The sequence below is a fragment of the Ovis aries genome, chromosome 20 (genome assembly GCF_016772045.2).
Source record: "Ovis aries strain OAR_USU_Benz2616 breed Rambouillet chromosome 20, ARS-UI_Ramb_v3.0, whole genome shotgun sequence".
Lineage (NCBI taxonomy): Eukaryota > Metazoa > Chordata > Mammalia > Artiodactyla > Bovidae > Ovis > Ovis aries.
In genome coordinates, this window is record NC_056073.1 from 31,648,710 (window position 1) to 31,675,146 (window position 26,437).

General features: G+C 40.1%; 1 protein-coding gene across 12 annotated transcripts in view; it reads left to right on the forward strand.

Moving 5' to 3' along the window:
• Positions 1-26,437, forward strand: part of LOC101106806 (cytidine monophosphate-N-acetylneuraminic acid hydroxylase) — a 304,828-nt gene that overhangs the window by 196,334 nt on the left and 82,057 nt on the right. For 8 of the 12 annotated variants that reach the window (XM_060403431.1, XM_060403428.1, XM_060403429.1 and 5 more), the window contains exon 1: positions 22,569-22,794. The exons of the other annotated variants lie outside the window; for them this stretch is intronic. The gene's annotated coding sequence lies outside the window, so the exon portion shown is untranslated. Of the gene's footprint in view, positions 1-22,568; positions 22,795-26,437 lie in introns of those variants that run through there. 12 annotated transcript variants of the gene reach the window in all.

A 26,437-nucleotide genomic window follows, 5' to 3' on the forward strand; every position in this document is an offset into this window, starting at 1 on the left:
ACCTTCAAAGTCTTAACCACTGGACCGCTAGGGAAGTCCCTTTAGGGGAATTTTGATGGAGAACAGACAAAGGTCTGATGTGTTAAATAAAAAAGAAGGAGATCAGCCCTGGGATTTCTTTGGAAGGAATGATGCTAAAGCTGAAACTCCAGTACTTCCGCCACCTCATGCAAAGAGTTGACTCATTGGAAAAGACTCTGATGCTGGGAGGGATTGGGGGCAGGAGGAGAAGGGGACGATAGAGGATGAGATGGCTGGATGGCATCACTGACTCGATGGACGTGAGTCTGAGTGAACTCCGGAAGTTGGTGATGGACAGGGAGGCCTGGCATGCTGCAATTCATGGGGTCACAAAGAATTGGACATGACTGAGCGACTGAACTGAACTGAAACTATTAGTTAAAGAGATGTCATAAGCACTATGTGATCACAGAACGAATAAAAAAAACAGTAGACAAAGTTTTTATGGAAGATTTTTGATATGCTAGTTCCCAGTTACTCATAGGTAGAAACTGCATACCTACTGAATGTAGTTGAATATCTTTGATTCAATGCAAGTACAGATATATTATACACACTTTAAAACAGAGAGAAAGAACACTGTTTAACATATTTGCTAACATTTCCTTTTAGGGGAATCCATAAAAGCACATAAAGCCCCCAAATGTGTTTATTTTTACGCAAATATTATGTTATCTAGAGTTATATCACTCAGAAGGGATATACTAGCAGATGTTCAATGATTTCCAAACCCAAAGAGGCAAATATCTGACTTGTTATAACAGGTTGGTTTGAGGGTGAAGAAGGAAATATAGTCTTCCATGTTTCTAAGTAAGACATGCATAAATGATACCAGAACTGAGCTGAATTTAAAAGTTTTCAACTCAGATTTTGTAAGCACAGCAGTCTCCCAACCCTCCATTTCCATCATTTGTGGTGGAGACTGAATTGTAAACAAGGAAAGAACTCCATCTGGACAGGACAAATTGGTCTAGTGTTTGGACAATCCTCAAATTGCTGAACTCTGAACACATGATGTACATAAGATAGCATATCCTTAATTGACATCATACATAATATCTTGGGTACCTGGATGTATAAAGTGTAATAATTCATGTAAAAAAAATAGGGCAAAAGTTACCTTAAAAGTAAAGTTAGAGTTTCCCTAGCGTGTATGGCAAACTAACCTGGGAGGGATAGTACCTTCTGAGTGAACAGGTACTTGGCTAGGTTCTTTTTCAGCCCGCATTCTTTGTACATGTCACCTGATTTGTAAGTGGCTGTCATAGAGGTTATAATAGAAGCTCAAAAACAAATCGCTTTTCAAAGACCTTCCTTCAGTTCAGTTCAGTTCAGTTCAGTTGCTCAGTCGTGTCCGACTCTTTGCAACGTTGAGCAATTGAATGGGTACTGCTATAGTCATAGGAAAAATTCTTTCTAAAATTTCTTGGAAGATGAAGAAAAATGTGGAAAGTGAAGAAAGGGACAAGAACTTCCGTGCCTTTGTCCACAGAAAGTGGATGTCAAAGGGCTGTCTGGCCTGTGACCCTAGGGTTCTGCACTGTATCCTCAGGTTTCTGGAGGGAAAATGTGATTTCCTGAAAAGAGGTATTGATCAGCTTCTCCATTTTCATCATAAAAGTAGACTGGAGGTTGCTGATGTAACTTTATTCTTGTTGTGCATTTGACTCCTAATTGTTTCATGGCTGTGCAGAATAGAATTAACAAGTCTGAATAGCATCTTTTGACAAGCTGACTTACGAGGCTGGCCCTTGGCTAGCAATTGGGAATTTAAATTTGGGAAGTGTTCCCATGGTTAACTGGTAAGATGGGCTCACTGAGCCCAAACCATTTGTACTAACACCAAACACCTGATTTTCTTCTGGGAGTCTGGAATCTGGCTACATACCAAACAGGGGGTACCTATGTGACTGGCCTCCAATAAAAACCTTGGGTTTTCCTCTCTCTAATAAGCTTTCTTGTTTGGGAACAGTTCATCTGTGTCATCACAGCTTGCTGCTGGGGGTAGGTGCATCCTAAGGGACTGCATTGAGAGAGGACTGAAAGCTTGTGCCTGGTCTCCTTGGACATCGCCTGAAGTACCTTTTTCTTTTGCTGATTTTGCTTTGCCTTCTTTCACTGTAATAAATCATGGCCAGAAGTTCAAATATATGCTGAGTCCTGTAGTCCTCCTAACAAATGATCAAATCTGGGCGTGGTCTTGAGGTCTTCCGACACAGTTGGAAGATCTATTAGGCTTATTTAAAAGAAGCATGAGGGACTTTATGCTGTGGGACTTCATGGTGTGGTCCAGTGGTTAAGAATCTGCCTGCCAATGCCGGGGACCCAGGTTTGATCCCTGGTCTGGGAAGATCCCACATGCCTCGGGGCAACAAAGCCCATGTGCCATAACTACTGAGCCACCTGCTACAGCATCCTAAAGCCCACGCTCGGCAACAAGAGAAGCCACCACAACGAGAAGCCCATGTACCTCAACTAGAGGGTATCCCCACTTCCTGCAACTATAGAGAGCCCATGCCCAGCAACAAAGATCAGCGCAGCCAAATAAATAGATAAAAAGAAAAGCATAAGAGGAGCATGAAAAGATGATGGCCTTGCATTTTGGAGAATTGCCATTGTCTTTATATTTATTATACTTATTAAGGTGAGATCAATGTGTTCCAGGGGGTGAGGTTATAGACCTTAGAATGGAAAAGTGTGAGATAAGGACCCCAACTATGACCTGAGCAAGTAACTTTGCCAATTAAAGTTTCACTATCTTTACATGTAAAATGTAGATAACAATATTTATAGCAAATAATTATTCCAGAGATTAAATGAGATAATGTGTCTAAAACTTACCTCAGTATTTGGCACAGAATCATAGTTCAATACTGTTGCTGTGATTAAAGGAAGACTACTGAGTTGTATCTTCAAATATTCTCCTAGTTGAAAAAATAGTGTATCTATGGTAGAAAAAAATCTAAATTATTCCTGATATTGAAGAAAGATTACAGAAAGAAGGAACTATACTTATATATTATCTTATATACAATATATGCATTATATTTCTAATATTCATATTTCATATATTATGAATAGAAAATATTCACAATATGTATGGGCTTCCCAGATGGCTCAGACAGTAAAGAATCTGCCTGCAATGTAGGAGATCCAGGTTTGATCCCTGGGTTGGGAGGATCCCCTGGAGAAAGGCATGGCAACCCACTCTAGTATTTTTGCTGAGAGAATTCCATGGACAGAGGGGCCTGATGGGTCCGTGGGCTTGCAAAGAGTCAGACACCGCTGAGCAACTTGCACTTTCACTTTCATAATATGTACATAAGATATATACATGATATTTCAACTTGTATTTTTTCACATTATAAAGCTAATACACACGGTTAAAAGCATTTAAATGATACAAAAATATAAAAAATAGAGAGCAAAATTCCTCCATAATTTTACATCTTCCCTGCAAAATCTAGCGCTTATGCTTTTAGGTTTTTTTATGGGTATATAGACACACACAATTTGAAGGAAAAAGTGGATCACATTACCCATATTGTTTCATGTTCATTCACTAATATATCTTGGCATTTGGTATTTCCATGTCATTCCATATAGGGCAACCTCATATTTTAAAATGAGAGTTGGCTTCCCATTGTTTGGACATGCCATAGCCTGTTTAACCAAGCCCCTTCTGATGAACATTTATTAGGTGTAAAGTGAAATTATTATAGACAGGTTCCCATAAGTAAATTCTACATTTTATTTTTAAATTTTTAAAAGTCTTTTCGTTGCACCATACAGGATGTGGGATCCCAGTTCTCCGATCAAGAGTCAAACCTGTGACCCTGCATTTTCAGTGTGGTGTCTTTACCATTGGACTGCCAGCAAAGTCCTAGAAAATGCTACATTTTAGAGAACAATTCCTGCTTTCTTTACTCCATTAGGAGAAATGATAAAAGCATGAAAAAGGGAAAAAATATGAAGAAAAGTGTGGCTTTTTTCTGTTAACTATATTGAGAGATAGACTTACTTAACCTGGAGATGTGGGCTGAGGGAGCTTGACTCATGCAACTTGCCTCCAAGGGCAACTTCAAGGTCAGGCAAGCTTAGACTACCAGCCAATCAGAATCTGATTTCTAAAAGAAAACTGAAATGAAAAAGCTGCGTTCAAACAAAATTGAGATTGTAAAAGGTTGTACAGTGATTGATGTCTCATTAAAAATTTGGCCTGGTTTGGATCCTGATTTGACCCAGAATATATATGAGACAACTGGGGGAATTTGACTACTGACTGGATACTTGATATTAAGGAATTTTAAACAAATGCATTAGATTTGGTCATGATGTTATAATTATGTTGATTAGAATCCTCATGTTTTAGAGATACATACTGAGATTCTTGAAGATAAAATCATGATGTCTGGAGTTAGCTTCAGAATCAGGAAAGAACTGTCTATACAAGAATATACAATGGGGCAAAGATAGTTTCTTTGATAAGTGGTGCTGGCAAAACTGGACAGCTACGTGCAAAAGAATGAAATAAAACACTTCATAACAACACACACAAAGATAAACTCAAAATGGATTAAGGACCTAAATGTAGACCAGAAACTATAAAACTTAGAGGAAAACATAGGCAGAAAACTTGATGACATAAATCAAAGCAAGATCTATGACCCACCTCCTAGAGTAATGGGAATAAAAATAAAAATAAACAAGTGGGACCTAATTAAACTTGAAAGCTTTTGCACAGCAAAGGAAACTACAAACAAGGTGAAAAGACAATCCTCAGGATGGGAGAAAATAATCACAAAGAAAACAGCTGACAAAGAATTAATTTCCAAAATATACAAGCAGCTCCTACAACTCAAAACAAGAAAAACAAACAACCCAATCAAAAAGATGGGAAAAAGACCTAAACAGACATTTCGCCAAAGAAGACATACAGATGGCTGACAAGCACATGAAAAGATGCTCAAAACCACTCATTATTAGAGAGATGCAAATCAAAACTACAATGAGATACCACCTCATACTAGTCAGAATGGCCATCATCAAAAAGTCTATCAACAATAAATCCTGAAAAGGGTGTGGAGAAAAGGGAACCTTTTTACGCTGTTGGTGGGATTGCAAATTGGTACAGCTGCTATAGAAGACAGTATGTAGATTCCTTAAAAAGCTAGGAATAAAACCACCATATGACCCAGTAATGCCACTCCTAGGCATATACACTGAGGACACCAAAATGGAAAAAAAAACCACATGTACCACAATGTTCACTGCAGCACTCTTTACAATATCTAGAACATGGAAGCAACCTAGATGTCCATCAACAGATGAATGGATAAAGAAGTTGTGGTACATATATACAATGGAATACTATTCAGCCATAAAAAGGAACACATCTGAGTCAGTTCTAATGAGGTGGACAAACCTAGAACCTATTATACAGAGTGAAGTAAGTCAGAAAGAGAAAGAGAAATATCATATACTAATGCATATATATGGAATCTAGAAATACGGTACCAATACATTTATTTTTCAGGTCAGGAATGGAGAAACAGACATAGAGAACGAACCTATGGACATGGGGGAGGGAAGGAGGGAGAAGGTGAGATGTATGGAGAGAGTAACATGGAAATTTACAATACCGTATATAAAATAGATAGCCAACAGGAATTTGCTATATGACACGATGAAGGTTGGGATGGGGAGGGGGATGGGAAGTAGGTTCAAAAGGGAGGGGACAGGGTGTACTTAAGGCTGATTCTTGTTGATGTATCACAGAAAACCACAAAATTCTATAAAGCAATTATCCTTCAATTAAAAAAATTTTTTTAATATAATTACCTATAAATGTGCATGTGTGAGGTTGTGTGAGTAAATTATATAAGCTGGGTCAAGGAAGTCGATGGTATCATTCTTTCTACTTTTGTATATTGTGAAATTTTCTGTAAGAAGTTGAAAAACAACTAGGCCTTGATGACTAATTATGTCTGTGGGGGCAGAAAAAAGTAGTGAAAGGATGTGAGGGTGAGGAAAGGGCACTTTATCAGAGTTGACTGGTACTAATAATGGAATTTTATTCCCCTGGCCTTAGTCCAGGGGTATGGAACTTTTTATTCGTAAGGTCACTGACTCATGGGAGGAAATTAAAGCAAACCAGAACATAAGCTTTTAATTTTAAAAGATTTATTTTAAATAAAGAGAAAGCATTGCCTTTAAAAATTCAAGACAGAGGTCACAAAATTTGAATAACTAAGAATCTGCAGTAATAACAATGAATGAGAAATAAACATGCCCAAATTAATGTTGCAGTCAGTCAATTCAGTCACTCAGTAGTGTCCAACTCTGAGACCCCATGGACTGCAGCATGCCAGGCCTCCCGGTCCATCACCAACTCCTGGAGTTTACTCAAACTCATGTCCATTGAGTTGGTAAGGCCATCCAGCCATCTCATCATTTTCTCCTCCTGCCTTCAATCCTTCCCAACATCAGGGTCATTTCAAATGAGTCAGCTCTTCGTATCAGGTGGCCAAAGCATTGGAGTTTCAGCTTTAGCATCAGTCCTTCCAATGAATATGCAGGACTGATTTTCTTTAGGATGGACTGGTTGGATCTCCTTGCTGTCCAAGGGACTCTCAAGATTCTTCTCCAACACCACAGTTCAACAGCACCAATTCTTCGGTGCTCAGCTTTCTTTATAGTCCAACTTTCATATCCATACATGACTACTGGAAAAACCATAGCTTTGACTAGATGGACCTTTGTTGGCAAAGTAATGTCTCTGCTTTTTAATATGCTGTCTAGGTTGGTCATAGCTTTTCTTCTAAGGAGCAAGCGTCTTTGATTCCAAGGAGCAATCATGGCTGCAGTCACCATCTGCAGTGATTTTGGAGCCCAAAATAATAAAGTTTCTCACTGTTTCCCCATCTATTTGCCATGAAGTGATGGGACCAGATGCCATGTATGATCTTAGTTTTCTGAATGTTGAGTTTTAAGCCAACTTTTTCACTCTCCTCTTTCACTTTCATCAAGAGGCTCTTTAGTTCTTCTTCACTTTCTGCCATAAGAGTGGTGTCACCTGCTATCGGACATTATTGATATTTCTCCTGGCAATCTTGATTCCAGCTTGTGCTTCATCCAGCCCAGCATTTCTCACAATGTACTCTTCATATAAGTTAAATAAGCAGGGTGATAATATACAGACTTGACGTACTCCTTTCCCTGATTTGGAACCAGTCTGTTGTTCCATGTCTAGTTCTTTTTTTTAAATATAAATTTATTTAAGTGGAGATTAATTACTTTACAATATTGTATTGGGTTATCATTACCATCTTTCTAAATTCCATATATATGCGTTAGTATACTGTATTGGTGTTTTTCTTTCTAGCTTACTTCACTCTGTATAATCGGCTCCAGTTTCATCCACCTCATTAGAACTGATTCAAATGTATTCTTTTTAATGGCTGAGTAATATTCCATTGTGTATATGTACCACAGCTTTCTTATCCATTCATCTGCTGATGGACATCTAGGTTGTTTCCATGTCCTGGCTATTATAAACAGGGCTGCGATGAACATTGGGGTACACGTGTCTCTTTCAATTCTGGTTTCCTCAGTGTGTATGCCCAGCAGTGGGATTGCTAGGTCATAAGGCAGTTCTATTTCCAGTTTTTAAGGAATCTCCATACTGTCCTCCATAGTGGCTGTACTAGTTTGCATTCCCACCAACAGTGTAAGAGGGTTCCCTTTTCTCCACACCCTCTCCAGCATTTATTGCTTGTAGACTTTTGGATCGCAGCCATTCTGACTGCCGTGAAATGGTACCTCATTGTGGTTTTGATTTGCATTTCTCTGCTAATGAGTGATACTGAGTATCTTTTCATGTGTTTGTTAGCCATCTGTATGTCTTCTTTGGAGAAATGTCTATTTAGTTCTTTGGCCCATTTTTTGATTGGGTCATTTATTTTTCTGGAATTGAGCTCCAGGAGTTGCTTGTATATTTTTGAGATTAGTTGTTTGTCAGTTGCTTCATTTGCTATTATTTTCTCCCATTCTGAAAGCTGTCTTTTCACCTTGCTTATAGTTTCCTTTGTTGTTCAGAAGCTTTTAAGTTTAATTCCATGTCTAGTTCTGACTGTTGCTTCCTGACCTGCATACAGATATCTCAAGAGGCAGGTCAGGTGGAGGCGTGGGTCGGTGGGAGTGTCAAACAACATGGAACAATGATTTGTTTGGTCAGTAGCTCTGGATCCGAATCTCATCTCTGACAGATACTAGCTGTAATGTCACATTTAACCCCTCTGAGTATCAGTTACAGGCAGAACATCTTGCCAAACTTACAGCTTTGCTGTAAAAAATAGAAACATTGACTATGAATGACATAATTCTTGGCATATAGATTAAAAGTAAAGTTATGACTGATCCGAGTTGTTGCATGGCAGATATCAACACAACCTTGTAACTCAATTATCCTCCAATTAAAAAAAAAAAAAAGAAGCTAACAAAAGAAAAGTTGCAGCATGATAGTGTGGATATAATATTAACACTTTTCATATTCATTTTTCAAAAAAATGATAATAAGTCAATATCTTTGAGTTTAAAAAGTCATCTTTAGGATTTTTTTTTTTTTTTTTTTTACTGACTAGCATTCATTCCCTCTTCCTAACAGGACAGCCAATTTCAAGCACTTCTCCCCTATCATGTGTAGCCTTGATGGGAGACTAATTCCAGTGGGCTCTCTCTCACTTTCTCTCATGACCTTGGCAGAGCAAACTCTCTTTTGAGATTCTGACAACTGGTTTATCCCAGACATCCTGGAAGAGCATTCCTGCCAGGAAACAGATCCTTTAGTTCTTTTTGGCTCTCAGAGCTACCTAGGGTCCTGCCAGTTTCCAAGGCAAGTTCTCTTAGCTTCTTATTGATCTGCAGAGCTATCCATTTCTTCACAATAGCTCATTTGGTGAAGGTAGCCAGTGTTGGGTTTTCCTATTAACAAGCAAAAATTTTCATTCTTTTATTCCAAATGATGGTTGCTTAAATATTCTTGGAGAAAGAAGCTATTGTAGGAAACAGAGAAAGATGGGGCTTGAGGGAGAAAAATTCAGCAGAAAGTTACAAGAGGAAGGAGGGGGAGACAGAGGAAGAAAGCCTAATTTTTTTACATCCCTTCCCTGTCCCAGAAACAGCCAGATCCACCTCTTAACTGAACCAGCTTCTTACTGTGGCCTGTACTTCATATCCTACCCCTCCAAACTGCCCACGGCCTATCTGCAACTTCACAGGCACATCCCTTGCATGTGTTTCCCCACCCACCAACCAAAGTCTTCATATCTCTCAACCAGCCAGTCATTCCATCCCTGCCCCATCCCTGCCAAGCCCTCAGACCTGCCTCACCCTTTTTTGTCTCTATTAGACAATTATTTTACGTTGAAATGTTCAGGTGAAGATGACCTGAAGTAGGAAATTAAGACTTGTATCTTTTTGCAGAAGGGCTCCTTTAAAAATAGAGGCTAGGCCTGTCAAGTGGTTGCTTTTAAGACAAACATACTATGACAAACCTAGACAGTATATTAAAAAGCAGAGACATTTTTTTGGCTGAGTAATAGTCATAGAAAGGAATGTATTTGAGTTAGAAAGAGAAAGATAAATACTGTATTCTAAGGCATATATATGAAATCTAGAAAAATGGTACTGAAGAATTTATTTACAGGGCAACAATGGAGAAACAGATATAGGGAATAGACTTACGGACATGGGGAGAGGGAAGGAGAGGGTGAGATGTATGTAAAGAGTAACATGGAAACTCATATTACCATATGTAAAATAGATAGCTAACAGAATTTGCTGTATGGCTCAGGAAACTCAAACAGTATTAACCTAGAGGGGTGGGATGGGGAGGGAGATGGGAAGGAGTTTCAAAAGGGAGGGGATATATGTATACCTATGGCTGATTCATGTTGAGGTTTGACAGAAAACAGCAAAATTCTATAAAACAATTATCCTTCAATAAAAAATTAATTAATTTTTTAAAAAAGCAAAGTTCTGTCTAGTCAAAGCTATGGTTTTTCCAGTAGTCATGTATGGATGTGAGAGTTGGACTATAAACAAAGCTGAGAGCTGATGCTTTTGAGCTGTGGTGTTGGAGAAGACTCTTGAAAGTCCCTTGGACTGCAGGGAGATCCAACCAGTCAATCTCAAATGAAATCAGTCCTGAATATTCATTGGAAGGACTGATGCTGAAGCTGAAGCTCCAATACTTTGGCCACCTGATGCAAAGAACTGACTCACTGGAAAAGACCCTGATGCTGGGAAAGACTGAAGGCAGGAGGAGAAGGGGATGACAGAGGATGAGATGGTTGGATGGCATCACTGACTCGATGGCCATGAGTTTGAGTAAGCTCTGGGAGTTGGTGATGGACAGGGAAGCCTTGTGTGCTACAGCCCATGGAGTTGCAAAGAGTCGGACACGACAGAGTGACTGAACTGACATGAACTCAAACATCCAAGAAAATTAAACCTATTAAAACCTGTTAACCTATTAAAATCATGACCTCAGAGACTACTGAGTTACCTAATAATGCACCTATTTCTCCTCAGATTTCTGAAACTCATTTTTGGTAGTTTCTTTCGGCACTTAAAGCCTGATTTTTCTCACCTAATGTATATATTCTGAGTGACTAGGATGCTACAAACTGGGTCTGAAAGCGGTTATGGTTCTAAAACTGTTAGCTTCAGAAAGGACACGGATACATTAAGCAATTATAAGAAGCAATGGGGGAAGGGATAGTTAGGGAGTTTGTGATCAACATGTATATACTGCTATATTTAAAATGGATAGGGCTTCCCTGGTGACTCAGTGGTAAAGAACCTGCCTGCATTGCAGTAGACATGGGTTTGATCCCTGATCCGGAAAAATCCCACATGCTGTGGAGCAACTAAACCCGTGTGCCTCAACTATTGAGCCTGTGCTCTAGAGTCCATGCTCCACAACAAGAAAAGTCATCGCAATGAGGAGCCTGTGCACCACAAATAGAGAGTAGGCCCCGCTGCCTGCAACTATAGAGAAGCCCAAGGAGCAAAAGACCCAGTATTGTAAAAATTAAATAAACAAATAAAATTATTTCAAAAATAAACAAAGTGGATAACCAACAAGGATCTACTGTACAGCACAAGGAATGCTGTTCAATATTATGTAATAACCTAAATAGGAAAAGAATTTGAAACGGAATAGATACATGTATATTCATAACTGATTCACTTTGCTGTACACCTGAAACTATCACAACATTGTAAATCTGCTATATTCCAATATAAAATAAAAAGTTAAAAATAAAATAAAAGAGCTATATCTTAAAAAAAGAAGCAGGAGATTCAGATAATTCATTTTTTTTCTTTATTTTTTATTTAATAAAAAGTTCTTTTTTCTATCAGATAATTAATTCTTAAACAAGCAAGTGTTTTTAGGACTATATATGGCTTGCAGAAAGTTCTTTGCAACATCCAAAACATGTGAGCAAATTGACATCTTTTGAAAGTGGTCATAGCTCTAGCACCTGCATTGTGGTTTCCAGACACTTATTTCCAACAAAAGAAGCCAAAGCTTTTAGGAGAAATAGCTGGTTTGAAATCTGGAGCAGGAAATCTACCATATGAATGTGGAATATCTTATCATACAAGAGGTAAGGAGCTGTCAAATACCATTGGGATCATCTCAAAATGACTCACAGAAGTCAATCTGAAGAGAGCCCCACTGGCCAAAATGAACTGATTTGAGCATTAAGATTAACGCTGTGGATTTAAATTCATCAAATATGTTAACTCAATGAATTCAAATGGTACTAAAAAGAAATTGGAGGACTGGGGAAAGAATCAAGCATTTATCCTCCCTTTCATTTATAAACTGTACAGTTAGGTAACTAGTCAATAAAGGGAAACATCTTACAAAAGGATTATAGTTAACTTATTTTAAAAAAAGAATGACAGGTCTCCATCTTGCACATCCTAATAAAATAATGAATCCAGTGGTGGTGGTTTTGTCACTAAGTTGTATCCGACTCTTGCGACCCCATGGACTGTAACCTTCCAGGCTCCTCTGTCTACGGGATTTCCCAGGCAAGAATACTGGAGTAGGCTGCCTTTTCCTTCTTCAAACTGAACATCAAAGGTTGGAGACATTACAAAAAGACAGAGTCTGACTTCTCCGGAGGGAAAAGCTTTCATCAGTTAATATAGGGCAACATTTCTCAAAGTGTGTTGTGTTAAATTCTGTCTCTATTAGCTGTGATGCCAAAAATTATTTTCATCTTAAATAAGTTTGGGGAATGTGGAACACAGTATCCTTCCTTTCTTGATGATTCATAGTGCACATTAGTATATTAAATTCCTTCAATAAACAATGAAAAAAAAGCAAGTCTGACATCATGAGCATCCTGATAGAAGAAACAAAGCTTTACCTTATGCAACACTCAAGAGAAACATTGAACTTGAACCTAATCAAGCCTCTGCTGCTGCTGCTAAGTTGCTTCAGTCGTGTCCGACTCTGTGCGACCCCACAGACGGCAGCCCACCAGGCTCCCCCGTCCCTGGGATTCTCCAGGCAAGAATACTGGAGTGGGTTGTCATTTCCTTCTCCAGTGCATGAAAGTGAAAAGTCAAAGTGAAGTCGCTCAGTCGTGTCCGACTCTTAGTGCCCTCATGGACTGCAGCCTAGCAGGCTCCTCCGTCCATGGGATTTTCCAGGCAAGAGTATTGGAGTGGGGTGCCATTGCCTTCTTCAATCAAGCCTCTAGAGTCAACTAAAGGAAATACATAAGAAGGCAGAGGGACATGTTAAATTATTCCATGGGGATGCAATCTGCAAGATTCAGATGATGTAAAACTCTGAGGACCAAAAAACATAGTTTCTTCTAAAAACAAAATTTTAGGGCATAGGAAATTGAAAGGAGTCTACTAACGAAAAGAGACTTAAAAGATATATCAGCCAATCATAATACAGGAAGCTTGTTTAGATCCTGAAATTTTTTAAAGCTTAAAAAAAAACTCCATTAATGACAGTTATGAGACAATTGGAAATTTAAACACTGACTATTTAATACTATTGAGGAATATTTTGGATGTAATATCAGCATACAGTTTTGTTTAAAAAGGGTTGTTGCTTTTAGAGATTTATATATAAATACACGGGTATAAGGGATTTATTTTTAAAAAAATCCTGGATAGAGAGAAATGAACGGGAGTTTGGCTGGGACCATGGGTTGGCTGTGGGTTGATAGTTGTTGTGCTAGGTAATGGGTACATGAGAGGTCATATTATTTTGTCTACTATTGTGTGTATTTGAGATTCTCAGTGGTAGAACATTTTTAAAAAGAATGGTTATAATTTTTAAGTGGCTCTTAAGTGTCATATCTCACAAAGGAAGACACTAGATCAAGGCAAGTCTGTTTTTCACAATGTTTAGAAAGATAAGTACCAAATGGTCATTGGTGGCTGCCTCTAGGGATAGAATGACAAGGATGGAGCAGAGGAGATTTGATTTCTTCTTAAATACTCTTATAGTCTTTTCTTTTAACAATAAATATGTATGTGCTTTTATATTATATAAAGTTTAACAAAAAAAGTTTCTTTTTGTGTCTATTAACTTAGCTCAGATGATCACAAATACCCAGTTCCTTAAAGTAGCAAAAGCATTTTTTTAACAGTCACTGAAATGCAAGAGTATCATATGTTTCGACATGTAAAATTCTGATGCATTTTTTGAAGCCTTGTGGTGATATAGTTCTGAGTCATATATAAAATCAAATAGATCATATTAATGAGGCATAAATTGACTTTGGAAAATGAGTGTAGAGCCAAGGGAAACCAAACCAAGGATTAGAGCCAGAGACTCTCCACCCACTCGGAGGCTCCATAATTTACTTGTCCAAATGGCCAGATCTAACAGGGATTGGGGACACCATATAACAAATTAAGGGGGGGGGATGTGCTTATGTTACTTCCTCTTTCTTGCATGCCTGTGGCATTTAACTTTTGTTCATAGAAGCCAGGGTAGAAAGCACACAATATAATTTGTGACAAATTTATATAAGAGCCTCCCTTTGTTTTTGTGATCCGTGTATTCAAATATGTTATCTCAGTCAGGAGGTCATTTATTCATTCAGTTTACCCGTGGTGGGAGGCAGTATAGAATGATGGGAAATGCTTTTGTTTCCATTTGCTGCAAATCCCATAGCAAGCATTTAAAGGGCAGCTACTGTGTGTGCAGTGAGGTGTGACAGAGGTAATTATGGCCATAACAACCATTCTTTCAATAAATATTTGTGGTGCTTCCTTGGAGCCATGTGTTATTATAAGTCCTGTGAAGAGAGATGAACAAAGCAAAATTCCTTCTCTCAAGGAGTTTATGATCTAGTGGGATAGACAGATAATAATATACAAACATATAACGTCAAATACAGATACAAATTTTGAAGAAAAACAAAGCAGGGTATGTAGATAGCTATGGGACTGCTCCTGATGATCATATATTAAAATGCTGCTCTGTGGCAAATGCAATAGTAGGAGCTTTGTATCCATAAGCTCAGTAACTCCACAACCTATGAGAAGCAGGCATGGTAGAGTATTTCACTGCTACAGATGCTGAAAAGTGAAAGTCACTCAGTTGTGTCCCACTCTTTGCAATCCCGTGGACTGTACAGAATTCTCCAGGCCAGAATACTGGAGTAGGTAGCCTTTCCCTTCTCCTGGGGATCTTCGCAACTCAGGGGTTGAACCCAGTTCTCCCTCATTGCAGGCAGATTCTTTACCAGCTGAACCACAAGGGAAGCCCAAGAATACTGGAGTAGGTAGCCTTTCCCTTCTCCAGTGGATCTTCCTGACCCAGGAATTGAACTGGGGTCTCCTATATTGCAGGTGGCTTCTTTACCAACTGAGCTATCAGAGAAGCCCACAGATGTGGAAACTGAGGCTTAAAGCGGTGAAGGTCCGGGACATAGGTACACCTATGGCTGATTCATGTTGCTGTTTGGCAGCAACCAACACAAAACTGTAAAGCAATTATCCTTCAATTAAAAATTGATACATTTTAAAAATTTTTTAAAAAGAGGTGAAGGTCCTTCAGTGAATAAAGTGGAAACAGATGCTATCTCTGGGTCTCACTTTCTTCATCTACAAAACAAAGATAATCACAACTACTGTATAGGGTAGTTCTTATGATTACATGCTAAAATAATTGTAAATCAAGAAAAGTTATGACCAACCTAGATAGCATATTTAAAAGCAGAGACATTACTTTGCTAACAAAGGTCCGTATTGTCAAGGCTATGGTTTTTCCAGTGGTCATGTATGGATGTGAGAGTTGGACTGTGAAGAAAGCTGAGTGCCGAAGAATTGATGCTTTTGAACTGTGGTGCTGGAGAAGACTCTTGAGAGTCCCTTGGACTGCAAGGAGATCCAACCAGTCCATTCTGAAGGAGATCAGCCCTGAGATTTCTTTGGAAGGAATGATGCTGAAGCTGAAACTCCAGTACTTTGGCCACCTCATGCGAAGAGTTGACTCATTGGCAAAGACTCTGATGCTGGGAGGGATTGTGGGCAGGAGGAGAAGGGGACGACAGAGGATGAGATGGCTGGATGGCATCACTGACTGGATGGACGTGAGTCTGAGTGAACTCCGGGAGTTGGTGAGGGAGGCCTGGCGTGCTGTGATTCATGGGGTCACAAAGAGTCGGACATGACTGAGTGACTGAACTGAACTGAAGAACACATTGGTTTATCAAAAGTCCTTGATACATGTTATAGTCTCAAATATAATTGAGGGTCAGGTCATGAGGGGATTAATAAATACTGGGAATTTGCAGGTGGCACCTAATTACACAAGTCATGGGCGTATCAGGAGACCTCTGGGTGTTTGGGGGGAAATTGGGAGGACACTAAAGGCCAACATCATCCACTTCACATTTGCCTCAGATAGGTCCTGGATGCATGTATAATGTGTGAAGAAAGAGTAGCACCTAGATAGTTAACAAATCTGTTTTCTTAAAGTCAACAGCAGGGGATAGTACAGGTTGCTTTCTTTTAATTAATAAGGACCATCTCAACTTGCTGCTTCAATAGTGTGTCCTCAAACTAGCTGATAATCAAAATAATCTGGGGATCTTGTTGACAGCATAAACTCAAAGTTCCAGGGTAAATTATTTCTATGGTGGGGAAACTTTGAGGGCCACGAATGCAGAGTTCCAAAGAATAGCAAAAAGAGATAAGAAAGCCTTCTTCAGTGATCAATGCAAAGAAATAGAGGAAAACAACAGAATGGGAAAGACCAGAGATCTCTTCAAGAAAATTAGAGATACCAAGGGAATATTTCATGCAAAGATGGGCTCAATAAAGGACAGAAATGGTATGGACCTAACAGAAGCAGAAGATACTAAGAAGAGATGGCAAGAACACACAGAGAAGAACTGTACAAAAAGGATCTTCACTACCCAGATAATCACGATGGTGTGATCACTAATCTAAAACCAGACATCTTGGAATGTGAAGTCAAGTGGGCCTTAGAAAGTATCACTATGAAAAAAGCTAGTGGAGGTGATGGAATTTCAGTGGAGCTATTTCAAATCCTGAAAGATGATGCTGTGAAAGTGCTGCACTCAATATGCCAGCAAGTTTGGAAAACTCAGCAGTGGCCACAGGACTGGAAAAGGTCAGTTTTCATTCCAATCCCAAAGAAAGGCAATGCCAAAGAATGCTCAAACTACCACACAATTGCACTAACCTCACACACTAGTAAAGTAATGCTGAAAATTCTCCAAGCTAGGCTTCAGCAATATGTGAACCGTGAACTTCCTGATGTTCAAGCTGGTTTTAGAAAAGGCAGAGGAACCAGAGATCAAATTGCCAACATCTACTGGATCATGGAAAAGGCAAGAGAGTTCCAGAAAAACATTTATTTCTGCTTTATTGACTATGCCAAAGCCTTTGACTGTGTGGATCACAATAAACTGTGGAAAGTTCTGAAAGAGATGGGAATACCAAACCACCTAACCTGCCTCTTGAGAAACCTATATGCAGGCCAGGAAGCAACAGTTAGAACTGGACATGGAACAACAGGCTGGTTCCAAATAGGAAAAGGAGTATGTCAAGACTGTATATCGTCACCCTGCTTATTTAACTTCTATGCAGAGTACATCATGAGAAATGCTGGACTGGAAGAAACACAAGCTGGAATCAAGATTGCCGGGAGAAATATCAATCACCTCAGATATGCAGATGACACCACCCTTATGGCAGAAAGTGAAGAGGAACTAAAAAGCCTCTTGATGAAAGTGAAAGAGGAGAGTGAAAAAGTTGGCTTAAAGCTCAACATTCAGAAAATGAAGATCATGGCATCCGGTCCCATCACTCCATGGGAAATAGATGGAGAAACAGTGGAAACAGTGTCAAACTTTATTTTTGGGGGCTCCAACATCACTGCAGATTGTGACTGCAGCCAAGAAATTAAAAGGCGCTTACTCCTTGGAAGAAAAGTTATGACCAACCTAGAAAGCATATTCAAAAGCAGAGACATTACTTTGCCGACTAAGGTCCATCTAGTCAAGGCTATGGTTTTTCCAGTAGTGATGTATGGATGTGAGAGTTGGACTGTCAAGAAGGCTGAGCACCGAAGAATTGATGCTTTTGAACTGTGGTGTTGGAGAAGACTCTTGAGAGTCCCTTGGACTGCAGGGAGATCCAACCAGTCCATTCTGAAGGAGCTCATCCCTGGGATTTCTTTGGAAGGAATGATGCTAAAGCTGAAACTCCAGTACTTTGGCCACCTCATGCGAAGAGGTGACTCATTGGAAAAGACTTTGATGCTGGGCGGGATTGGGGGCACGAGAAGAAGGGGACAACAGAGGATGAGATGGTTGGAAGGCATCACTGACTGGATGGACGTGAGTCTGAGTGAACTCCAGGAGTTGGTGATGGACAGGGAGGCCTAGCGTGCTGCGATTCCTGGGGTTGCCAAGAGTCAGACTGAGCGACTGAACTGAACTGAACTGAATGTAAAGGGAACAAAAGCATTTGTTCATTGCTTTATCCCCCAAACCTAGAACGTACCCAGTCTGTAGGAACCAATCAATATTTGCTGAATGAAATCTCTATATTCTTACCTGCTTCCTATCATTCCTTTCCCAAAGACACTGGGCATTTTACCTTGGTGAAATACTCTCTTGAGATGTTCTGAATATTCAATTTAAGAGTCTTCTCAGGGGTGGGCCCTACATAGAGGAAAAAGAAGGTGAGATTTAAGGAGCATGGTCAGGATTTGCTTGCTCCAAACAAATTCTTCCCCTCTGTGTCCGCGAATGGTAGAAATTTCTTCCACTGCAGCTCTTTTCGGGTTAAGATGTGTTTTCGGGAAATTTCAATTACTGACAAAATACTTTATACCAAGAGAGGAAGGATGTTGGAGATAGCTCCAGGGGTAAAAGCATGTTATTCATAGCTTATCACATACTGACTTCCCTGATGACTCAGATGGTAAACAATCTGCCTGCAATGTGGAAGACTCAGGTTTGATCCTTTGGTTGGGAAGATCCCCCGGAGAAGGGAATGGCAACCCACTCCAGTATTCCTGCCTGGAAAATCCCACTGGACAAAGGAGCCTGGTGGGCTACAGTCCATGGGGTCGCACAGAGTGAGACATGACTGAGCGACTGACACACATAGCAGTAAGAAAAAACCTCAGGGCTTGGGGATGGCAGGCTAGGAGGAGCACATTGAAGCTGGTGGGGATGGGGGTTGGGCAGCATTGTTGGGGCTGGGGTGGGCAGTGTTGGAAATGGTGGTGAGCATTTGAAGACTATAGAAAGGTTCCCACTTAAACTTTTCCTAAGTAACACTTTGTCTATGGGGTGGGGCGGTTGGGGGAGGGGGTCAGGGGACATTAATGGCTCCAAGAGCCTGGTACACAATTGACTCTGACCTGTTGAAATGTATTACTGAGAGTTAGCAGTTCAATTCCACAGACATTTTTGGAAACCTTCTAAGTGCTAAGGTTTGGGATGCTGCCCCAAACTCTCCAGACCCACTGCTGTTTCCCCAACACTGGGAGACTTTTGAAAAGGTGTCCCTTTCCTTCTCTGTGACCAGGAAATTCTCTGAACAATATGCTGGAGAAGTCATTTGACTTACCTTGTCTGTTTACTCTTTCTTGGAGATCATCATTCTTTGTTATCTGATTGTTCTTTCATATATTTTATCCTTTACTTTTGATTATTTCAAACAAGAGGGTAAATTTGGGTCCTATTACTTCATCTTCCAGAAGTGGAAATATATGAGACATTCTTGATGCTTTTGTTTCTTACTCATTTTTGGTTTTAATTTGCCTTTCTCTGAAGACTTGTGATGTCGGGCACTGTTTCATGTGCTCATTGGCCCTTGATTTATCTTTTCTGATGAAATGTCCATTCAAATCTTTTGCCTGTTTTTTTTTTAAATTGGGTTCCTTATTTTTTTATTCTTGAGTTGTAGGAATTCTTGAGTTGTATATCATGGACATGAGTTTTTCATCAGATATGTGTTTTGCAAATATTCTCTCACAGCTACAGAATTTGCTATATCTCATTAAGCGGAAGTTTAAAATTTTTGATAGTCTAATTTGTTAATTTCTTGTTCATATGGTTATGCTTTCTGTGCCATTTCTAAAAATCTTTGTATACTTCCAAGTCCTAAAGTTATTTTCTGTGCTTTCATAGTTTATTAAGATTAGGAGTATGTTTCATCTCAAATTAATTTTTGTGTATGATGTGAGGTAGGGATAATTTTTTCCCTCATATGAGCACTCTGGGCTTCCCAGTTGGGGCTAGTGGTAAAGAACCCATTGGATGAGACGTTAAGAGACATGAGTTCAATCCCTAGGTCAGGAAGATCCCCTGGAGGAGGGCATGGCAAGCCACTCCAGTATTCTTGCCTGGAGAATCCCATGGACAGAGGAGCATGGAGGGCTTCTGTCCATAGGGTCACAAAGAGTTGGACTCAGCACTCAGCTCCTTCAGTACCATTTGTTGAAAAATAACAAATGGCTTCCATTGTGTTCCATCAACCTAATCTTTCAATCCTTTACTAGCACCAGTCTTGATTCTGGAGCTTTATTAAAAGCTTTGAAGTCAAATGGTCTAAGTCCTCCAACTTTATTCTTCTTTTTCAAGATTGCTTTGGCTATTTAGGTTGTTGGTATTTCCATATACATCTTAGAATAAACTTGTCAATTCCTACACAAAACCTTAGTGAGATTATCGTTGGAAATGCATTGAATCTATTGCATCAACAGATCAGTTGGGAGAACTGATACCTCAAGAACTGAGTCTTCCTACCCTTGCTATTTTAGTGTTCATAATTAAGTTTTGATGGAATATACTAGATGTAATATCATTCTAGGACTTTACCCATTGAATCTATACATTTATATTTATTGGTACAAAGATTTTAATAGTTTTATCTACTTTATTTTTCGCTGTGCTGGGTCTTGGTTGCTGTGCAGGCTTTTCTTTCCTTGTGGCAAGTGGGAGCTACTCTCTAGTTGTGGTGTGCAGTCTACTTATTGAGGTGGCTTCCCTTGTTGCAGAGTACAAGCTCTAGGGACTGCAGGCTTCAGTAACTGAAGTGTGTGGACTCGATAGTTGTGGTTCCTGGCCTCTGGAGTGCAGGCTCAATAATTATGGCACACGGGCTTAGTTGCTCCGTGGCATGTGGGCTCTTCCTGGACCAGGGATTGAACCCATGTCTCCTGCACTGGCAGCAGATTCTTTAATATTGAGCCATTAGGGGAGCCCCGAAGATTTGTATATTATGCTATCTTTTTAATGTCTGCAGTATCTATAGCATATCCTGTTTCTTACCTGTAATGGTGACTTACGTCTTCTTTCCTTTTTTTTCTTGACCAATAATATTACTAGATATTTTTAAATTTTGTTTTTATCTTTTCAAAGAATTAATTTCTGAATAGATTGTTTTAAATAGGTTATCTCAATTGTATGTTAATTTTCTATCTTATTAAATTTCTGCTCTTTCTCTTTTTTTTTCCTGTTTATTTTGCAGTTCTTTTTCTAACTTTCTGGAGTTCGTATTTAGCTCATTATATTTCAGACTTTCTTCTTTTCCACTGTCAACATTTACCTTTAAATTTTGCTTCACTGAATCCTGCAGGTTTATTGTGTACATTTTCATTAGAACCTACTTCTAAATATGTTCTCATCTATTGTGATTTACTTTTGACCAGCATAGCACCAGGGGGCTTCCCTTGTGGCTCAGATGGTAAAGAATCTGCCCGCAATGCAGAAAACCTGAGTTTCATCCCTAGGTCAGGAAAATCCTCTGGAGAAGGAAATGGCAACCCACTCTAGTATTCTTGCCTGGAGAATTCCATGGACGGAGGAGCCTGGCAGGCTACAGGCCATGGGGTGGCAAAGACCTGGACATGACTGAGTGACAAACATTTTCACTTTATACTTCACTTCAATATAGCACACACATATTTGTTTCTTAATTTCAAAAAGTAAATGTTTTGGCTTCATTCTGAGCTAGGTTGCATTATAACATAGCAATATTATTTCTCTGTGTAACATTATCCCTTTGAAATTAGCTGAGATTCAACATTTGTATAATCATCTAGGTAACTTACAAATGTGCAGGAAAATAATGTGTATTCTTTAGTTGTTGAGTGGTGTGTTATAAATGATACATGTTATACATATCATGTAGAGCCAATATATAAAACTATGTATTATATATCATAAATAATATGTAGCATCTTGTATATGTTAAACATGATATAGTGGCATTATATATGAATAGACATTGCATACAATATTATATATATCTTAAAAATCACGTTATGTATGCTATAGAGGATATACATCTGTATATATGTGTACATATATATATTATTTTCTATTTTTTGATTGTTTCAAACAAGAGGGTAAACCCGGTTCCTACTATTCCATCCTGACCAGAAGTGGAATTACATGAATCATTCTTGATACTTTCTTCTCCTACTCGTTTGGGGTTTTAATTCACATTTCTCTGATAACGAATGATGCTGGGCACTTTTTCATGTGCTCACTGGCCATATGTAGGTACATACATTCATTAGGTCAGGTTTCTAAATTGCACTATTCAAACCCTCCTCATCCTTATTAACTTTCCCCCCTGACATACCCCAACATGTACCTTTGGAGGCTACCAGTTTTCTGACCGTGGCTCTAGCGAGTCTGGAAGCTGCACAGGTACCACCATTCGGATAAAATTCTTTCTGAAGACCAGCCATGCCCAGAGCTAAGTTCCTGCTTCCCCTCGAGGGAAAAGAAGCCCGGCGAGGCTGCTGCCCTGAGAGTCCGGGTGGAGAGAGAGTGGGGGCAGGGAGCGCCCCGTGCGCGCGGGAGGCCCCGGAGACCTTCCGCCTGAGCGGAGGGTGCGGGGCGGGCTCCCAGATGTCCTCCAGCCGTCAGTAGTCAGTGACGCGGCGGGGAGGAGCCTTTCCCGAGATAACGGGACGGCAGGAACCGTTCCCGAGTACCAGTCCTGACGCCTGGGCCGCGCCCAGGAGGTGCCCCTTGTCCCCACGCGGTTCCCAGCCAGGCACCTCTCTCTGGTGGAGCCTATTTCCTCTTCTCTCAGCTCTGGTGCCTCTCCCTCCCGCCCCTCCGAGTGCAGCCAGACTCCTGCTGTGCCTGCGTCTCCGGGGGCGCCTCCGCTCAGGCCCCCGCCCGCCTCCCGCACACCCTTCATCAGGGGCCGCAGGTGAGAAAGCCTGCTCGCTCGCTCGCTGGCTGCAGGCGCGTCAGAACCCTCAGCGCGCCGTCGGCTGCGCCTGCGCACTCGCGACTACTTGCTAAAATACATTTATCTGCTTATGCTCTCCGTTACTGAGGGAGTATTTACACCTCTATTTTGATTTTGAACTTGCTTTTTACTCCTTAGAATTTGTCAGTATTCTTGAGGCTGTTAGGAGTGCATGCAAATTTAAAGTTACTAAGATTTCTGAAGGGGCTTCCCTGGAGGCTCAGATGGTTTCTGATGAGCTGAACCGTTTATCCTTATATCTCTGGCAATGTTTATTGCTTAAACTATTCTTTTTCTATGGTCAGTGTGGCTCTGTCAGTGTTCTCTTGGTTAGAATTTGCCTGAAACCTCTTTTAGGCGTAGGTGACATATGTGTAAGTATGGGGAGAGACATGTTTCAGTTCATAGAACTGAATTAATGATACTACTATGGACCTTTTTATGGCGTTGCATTGGCTTATCTTGCTTTGAAAGTTGAGTTCTTTTGTACTATGGGCTGTTCGATGCTTTGGAATTTTACCTGAAGGAATCGTCTTCAGTTGGATTAGAAGTGGAGTCCTCTCCAGAGGGTCTTCATTTGCTTCTTCCAGGTTTATAAGAACTTCTAGTCTATAAATTATTCTCCAGTTCTCCAAGGTAGTGTGAATTAGGCTGAAAATATTGATGAAAGTCGAGTTTTGTTTTGTTTTTTCTCTCCTTTCTAAATTGATGGTTTAACTCACTGGGATACCAACTTTTGGGGAGAAGATGTATTAGATCCCTCAGGTTGGGCAGGCTCTGGGCTGTGCCTCTGGAGCCCTTTTGAGGCTATGACTTCAAAGCTGAATCTTCCTTTCCCCTTCCCTTCTTGTCTGGTAAATGGCTGGAGATAGTGCTCCCTCCATATTGTTCAGTCCTTGGTTTGAGATGAGCTTACTTCTTCTGTGACAGCTCATTGACCCTTTTAAGGTTTTTATCTGTTTTTAGTTGTTTTCAGCAGGAGGGTCCTTTCGATATTTAACTCACCACCTCACTGGAAAGAGAATCTAAATTTAGTGGGTAGCACATCAAACTCTGTTAGGCTGCCTGTTTATGCATTCTTTCCTCTCAAGTAATTATATTTCTCAGGACACTGCAATTGAAAAAATTTGTTTTCTTTAACTGATTTTCATAAAGAGAAGTTGGGAGAGTGAAAGGCTTTAGTATGTGGTAACTGTTTTAGTAACTTTTTACCTTGGACCAGTTTTGAAAGAGAACATTAGAACGTTTTGAAGAGAATACTACAAACCATTTACATCTGTCCACTGGGAACTGCCTAGGAAAAGTGAATTTTTAAAAAAGCTTTATCTTTTACTTCCCTTTAGAATATATTTCTCTTCTAGAAGCCTTCCAAAAGTAAAATCACACAAGCACGTGTGGTGAGTTGGTTGGTTGCCCCACCATCCAAAGATATGTCTAGTCAGAATCTGTGAATGTGACTTTATTTGGGAAAAGGGTTTTTGTTGATACAATTAAGTGACAAATTTTAAGGTGAGATTATCCTGGGTTATCTGGGTAGACCTGACTCTGAATCCAATGGCAGATGTCTTTATAAGAACAGAAAAGCACACAGATGAGGAGAGAAACAGAGAGAAAAAGGTAATTTAAAGATGGAGGCAAAGACTGAAGTGACAATCTATGAGCCAGGAACTGCCAAGGATTGCCAGCACCAAAGCTAAAAGGCTGGAACAGATTCTTCTTACAGCCCTCAGAAGGAACCAACCTGTTGATAACTTGATTTAAGACTTCTGGCTTCTAGACCTGTGAAAGCTTACCTTTCTGTTATCCTAAGCTACCCAGTTTGTTAAGCTTAGTTATGGCAACTCTAAGAAGCTCATAACCAAGTTTGGAGACTCCGCTCCAGTAATTTTGAAAAGCCTGCAATCATTTCCCTTCAAGCATAACTAAGGAATAACAATCAGGTGAGCCTGGAGAAGGAAATAGCAACCCATTTCAGTATTCTTGCTAGGAAATCCCATGGACACAGGAGCCTGGCAGGCTAGAGTCCATGGGGTCACAAGAGTTGGACACGACTTAGCAGCTAAATCAACCAGTCAGGTGAGAGAACTGGCATAGAAGATCTCTGGGGGCGCCTCTCAACTTCAAGAGTTTCCTGGTTATAAGGATTAAATGTACTGTTTGCTTAACGCTTTATTACATATATAAAGCCTTTTCTGACTATTACCATTACTTTTTTCTTTTTTTTACATAACTAGCATTCACACTTGGCATTTGTCATCAGCCTTTTCTTCATCCTCAACTGTCCAGTGTTTTTATTGTTTGATCCTTCCTCCTACTCCTTCATGCCCTTTCTCTCTTCTTACATAAACAAATGAAATAAGGCTCTCTGCAACTTCCCAGAGTGACTCTGAACTTGACAGAGAAGTAATTTTTATCCAGTGAAGACCAACCACAAAATAGCTCCTGGAATTTGTACAGCAAATTATAACTTAGGACTCAATTTTGCACATTTTGTTTATCAGCATGGTAGCACTCTTTCCTGGAAAATCCCATGGATGGAGGAGCCTGGTGGGCTGCAGTCCATGGGGTCACTAAGATTTGGACACGACTGAGCAACTTCACTTTCACTTTTCCCTTTCATGCATTGGAGAAGGAAATGGCAACCCATTCCAGTGTTCCTGCCTGGAGAATCCCAGGGAAGGGAGAGCCTGGTGGGCTGCCGTCTATGGCATCGCACAGAGTCAGACACGGCTGAAGTGACTTAGCAGCAGTAGCAGAACTGTAGCCTGCCAGGCTCCTCTGTCCCTAAGATTCTCCAGGCAAGAATAGTGGAGTGGATTACCATGCTCCCCTGTAGGGGATCTTCCTGACCCAGGGATCAAACCTGCATCTCTTACATCTCCTGCATTGGCAGGTGAGTTCTTCATCACTAGGGCCACCTGGGAAGCCCCACCCATAAATCTACTTTATGTCTAATTGCCATATTTACAGAAGAATGTGCCCTAATTTGCTCATTCCTCTATTGGTATTTTTAATATTTTGTTTTCAACAGACAATTTTTTTGTACAAATGCTAAAGCACTTCTTTAAAAAAATCATACTTGAAGCAGAATTGCTGAATCAAAGGATACATACATTTAAAATTTGCTAGATACTGTCAAATTTCCCCCCAAAGCTACCAGTTTATACCCCTGTGACTATTATATGCATACACCATTCCCAATGTGCTCATCAACAGTGAATAATATTCATCTTTAAAATTCTGTCAAACTGAAGAGTGAGAAATAACTCAATCTTGTTTTAATTGATGGGAGGAGGGCAGAGGAGAAGGTCAGGGGAGATTTTCCCTTTCTTCTCTTTAAATCTGTTGGGAGACAAATCTGGATGGCCTGGGTACCCATCTCCTTCTGCCCGGCCGAGCTGACCAGAGCCACCTGGAAAGGGGCAGCACGGCTTTTGGCTGATGCTAGCATTTTGTGTATACAGAAGCACTTCAAGACTGTTCCAGGGCCTTCCACGTGCAGACTTTGACCTTCAGTATGGACCCAGGCCCTCAGCATGCGTTCTCCCTATTCTGCTTCTCAGACCTAGAAATCCTGTCATTCATTTCCCATTGTTGAGAG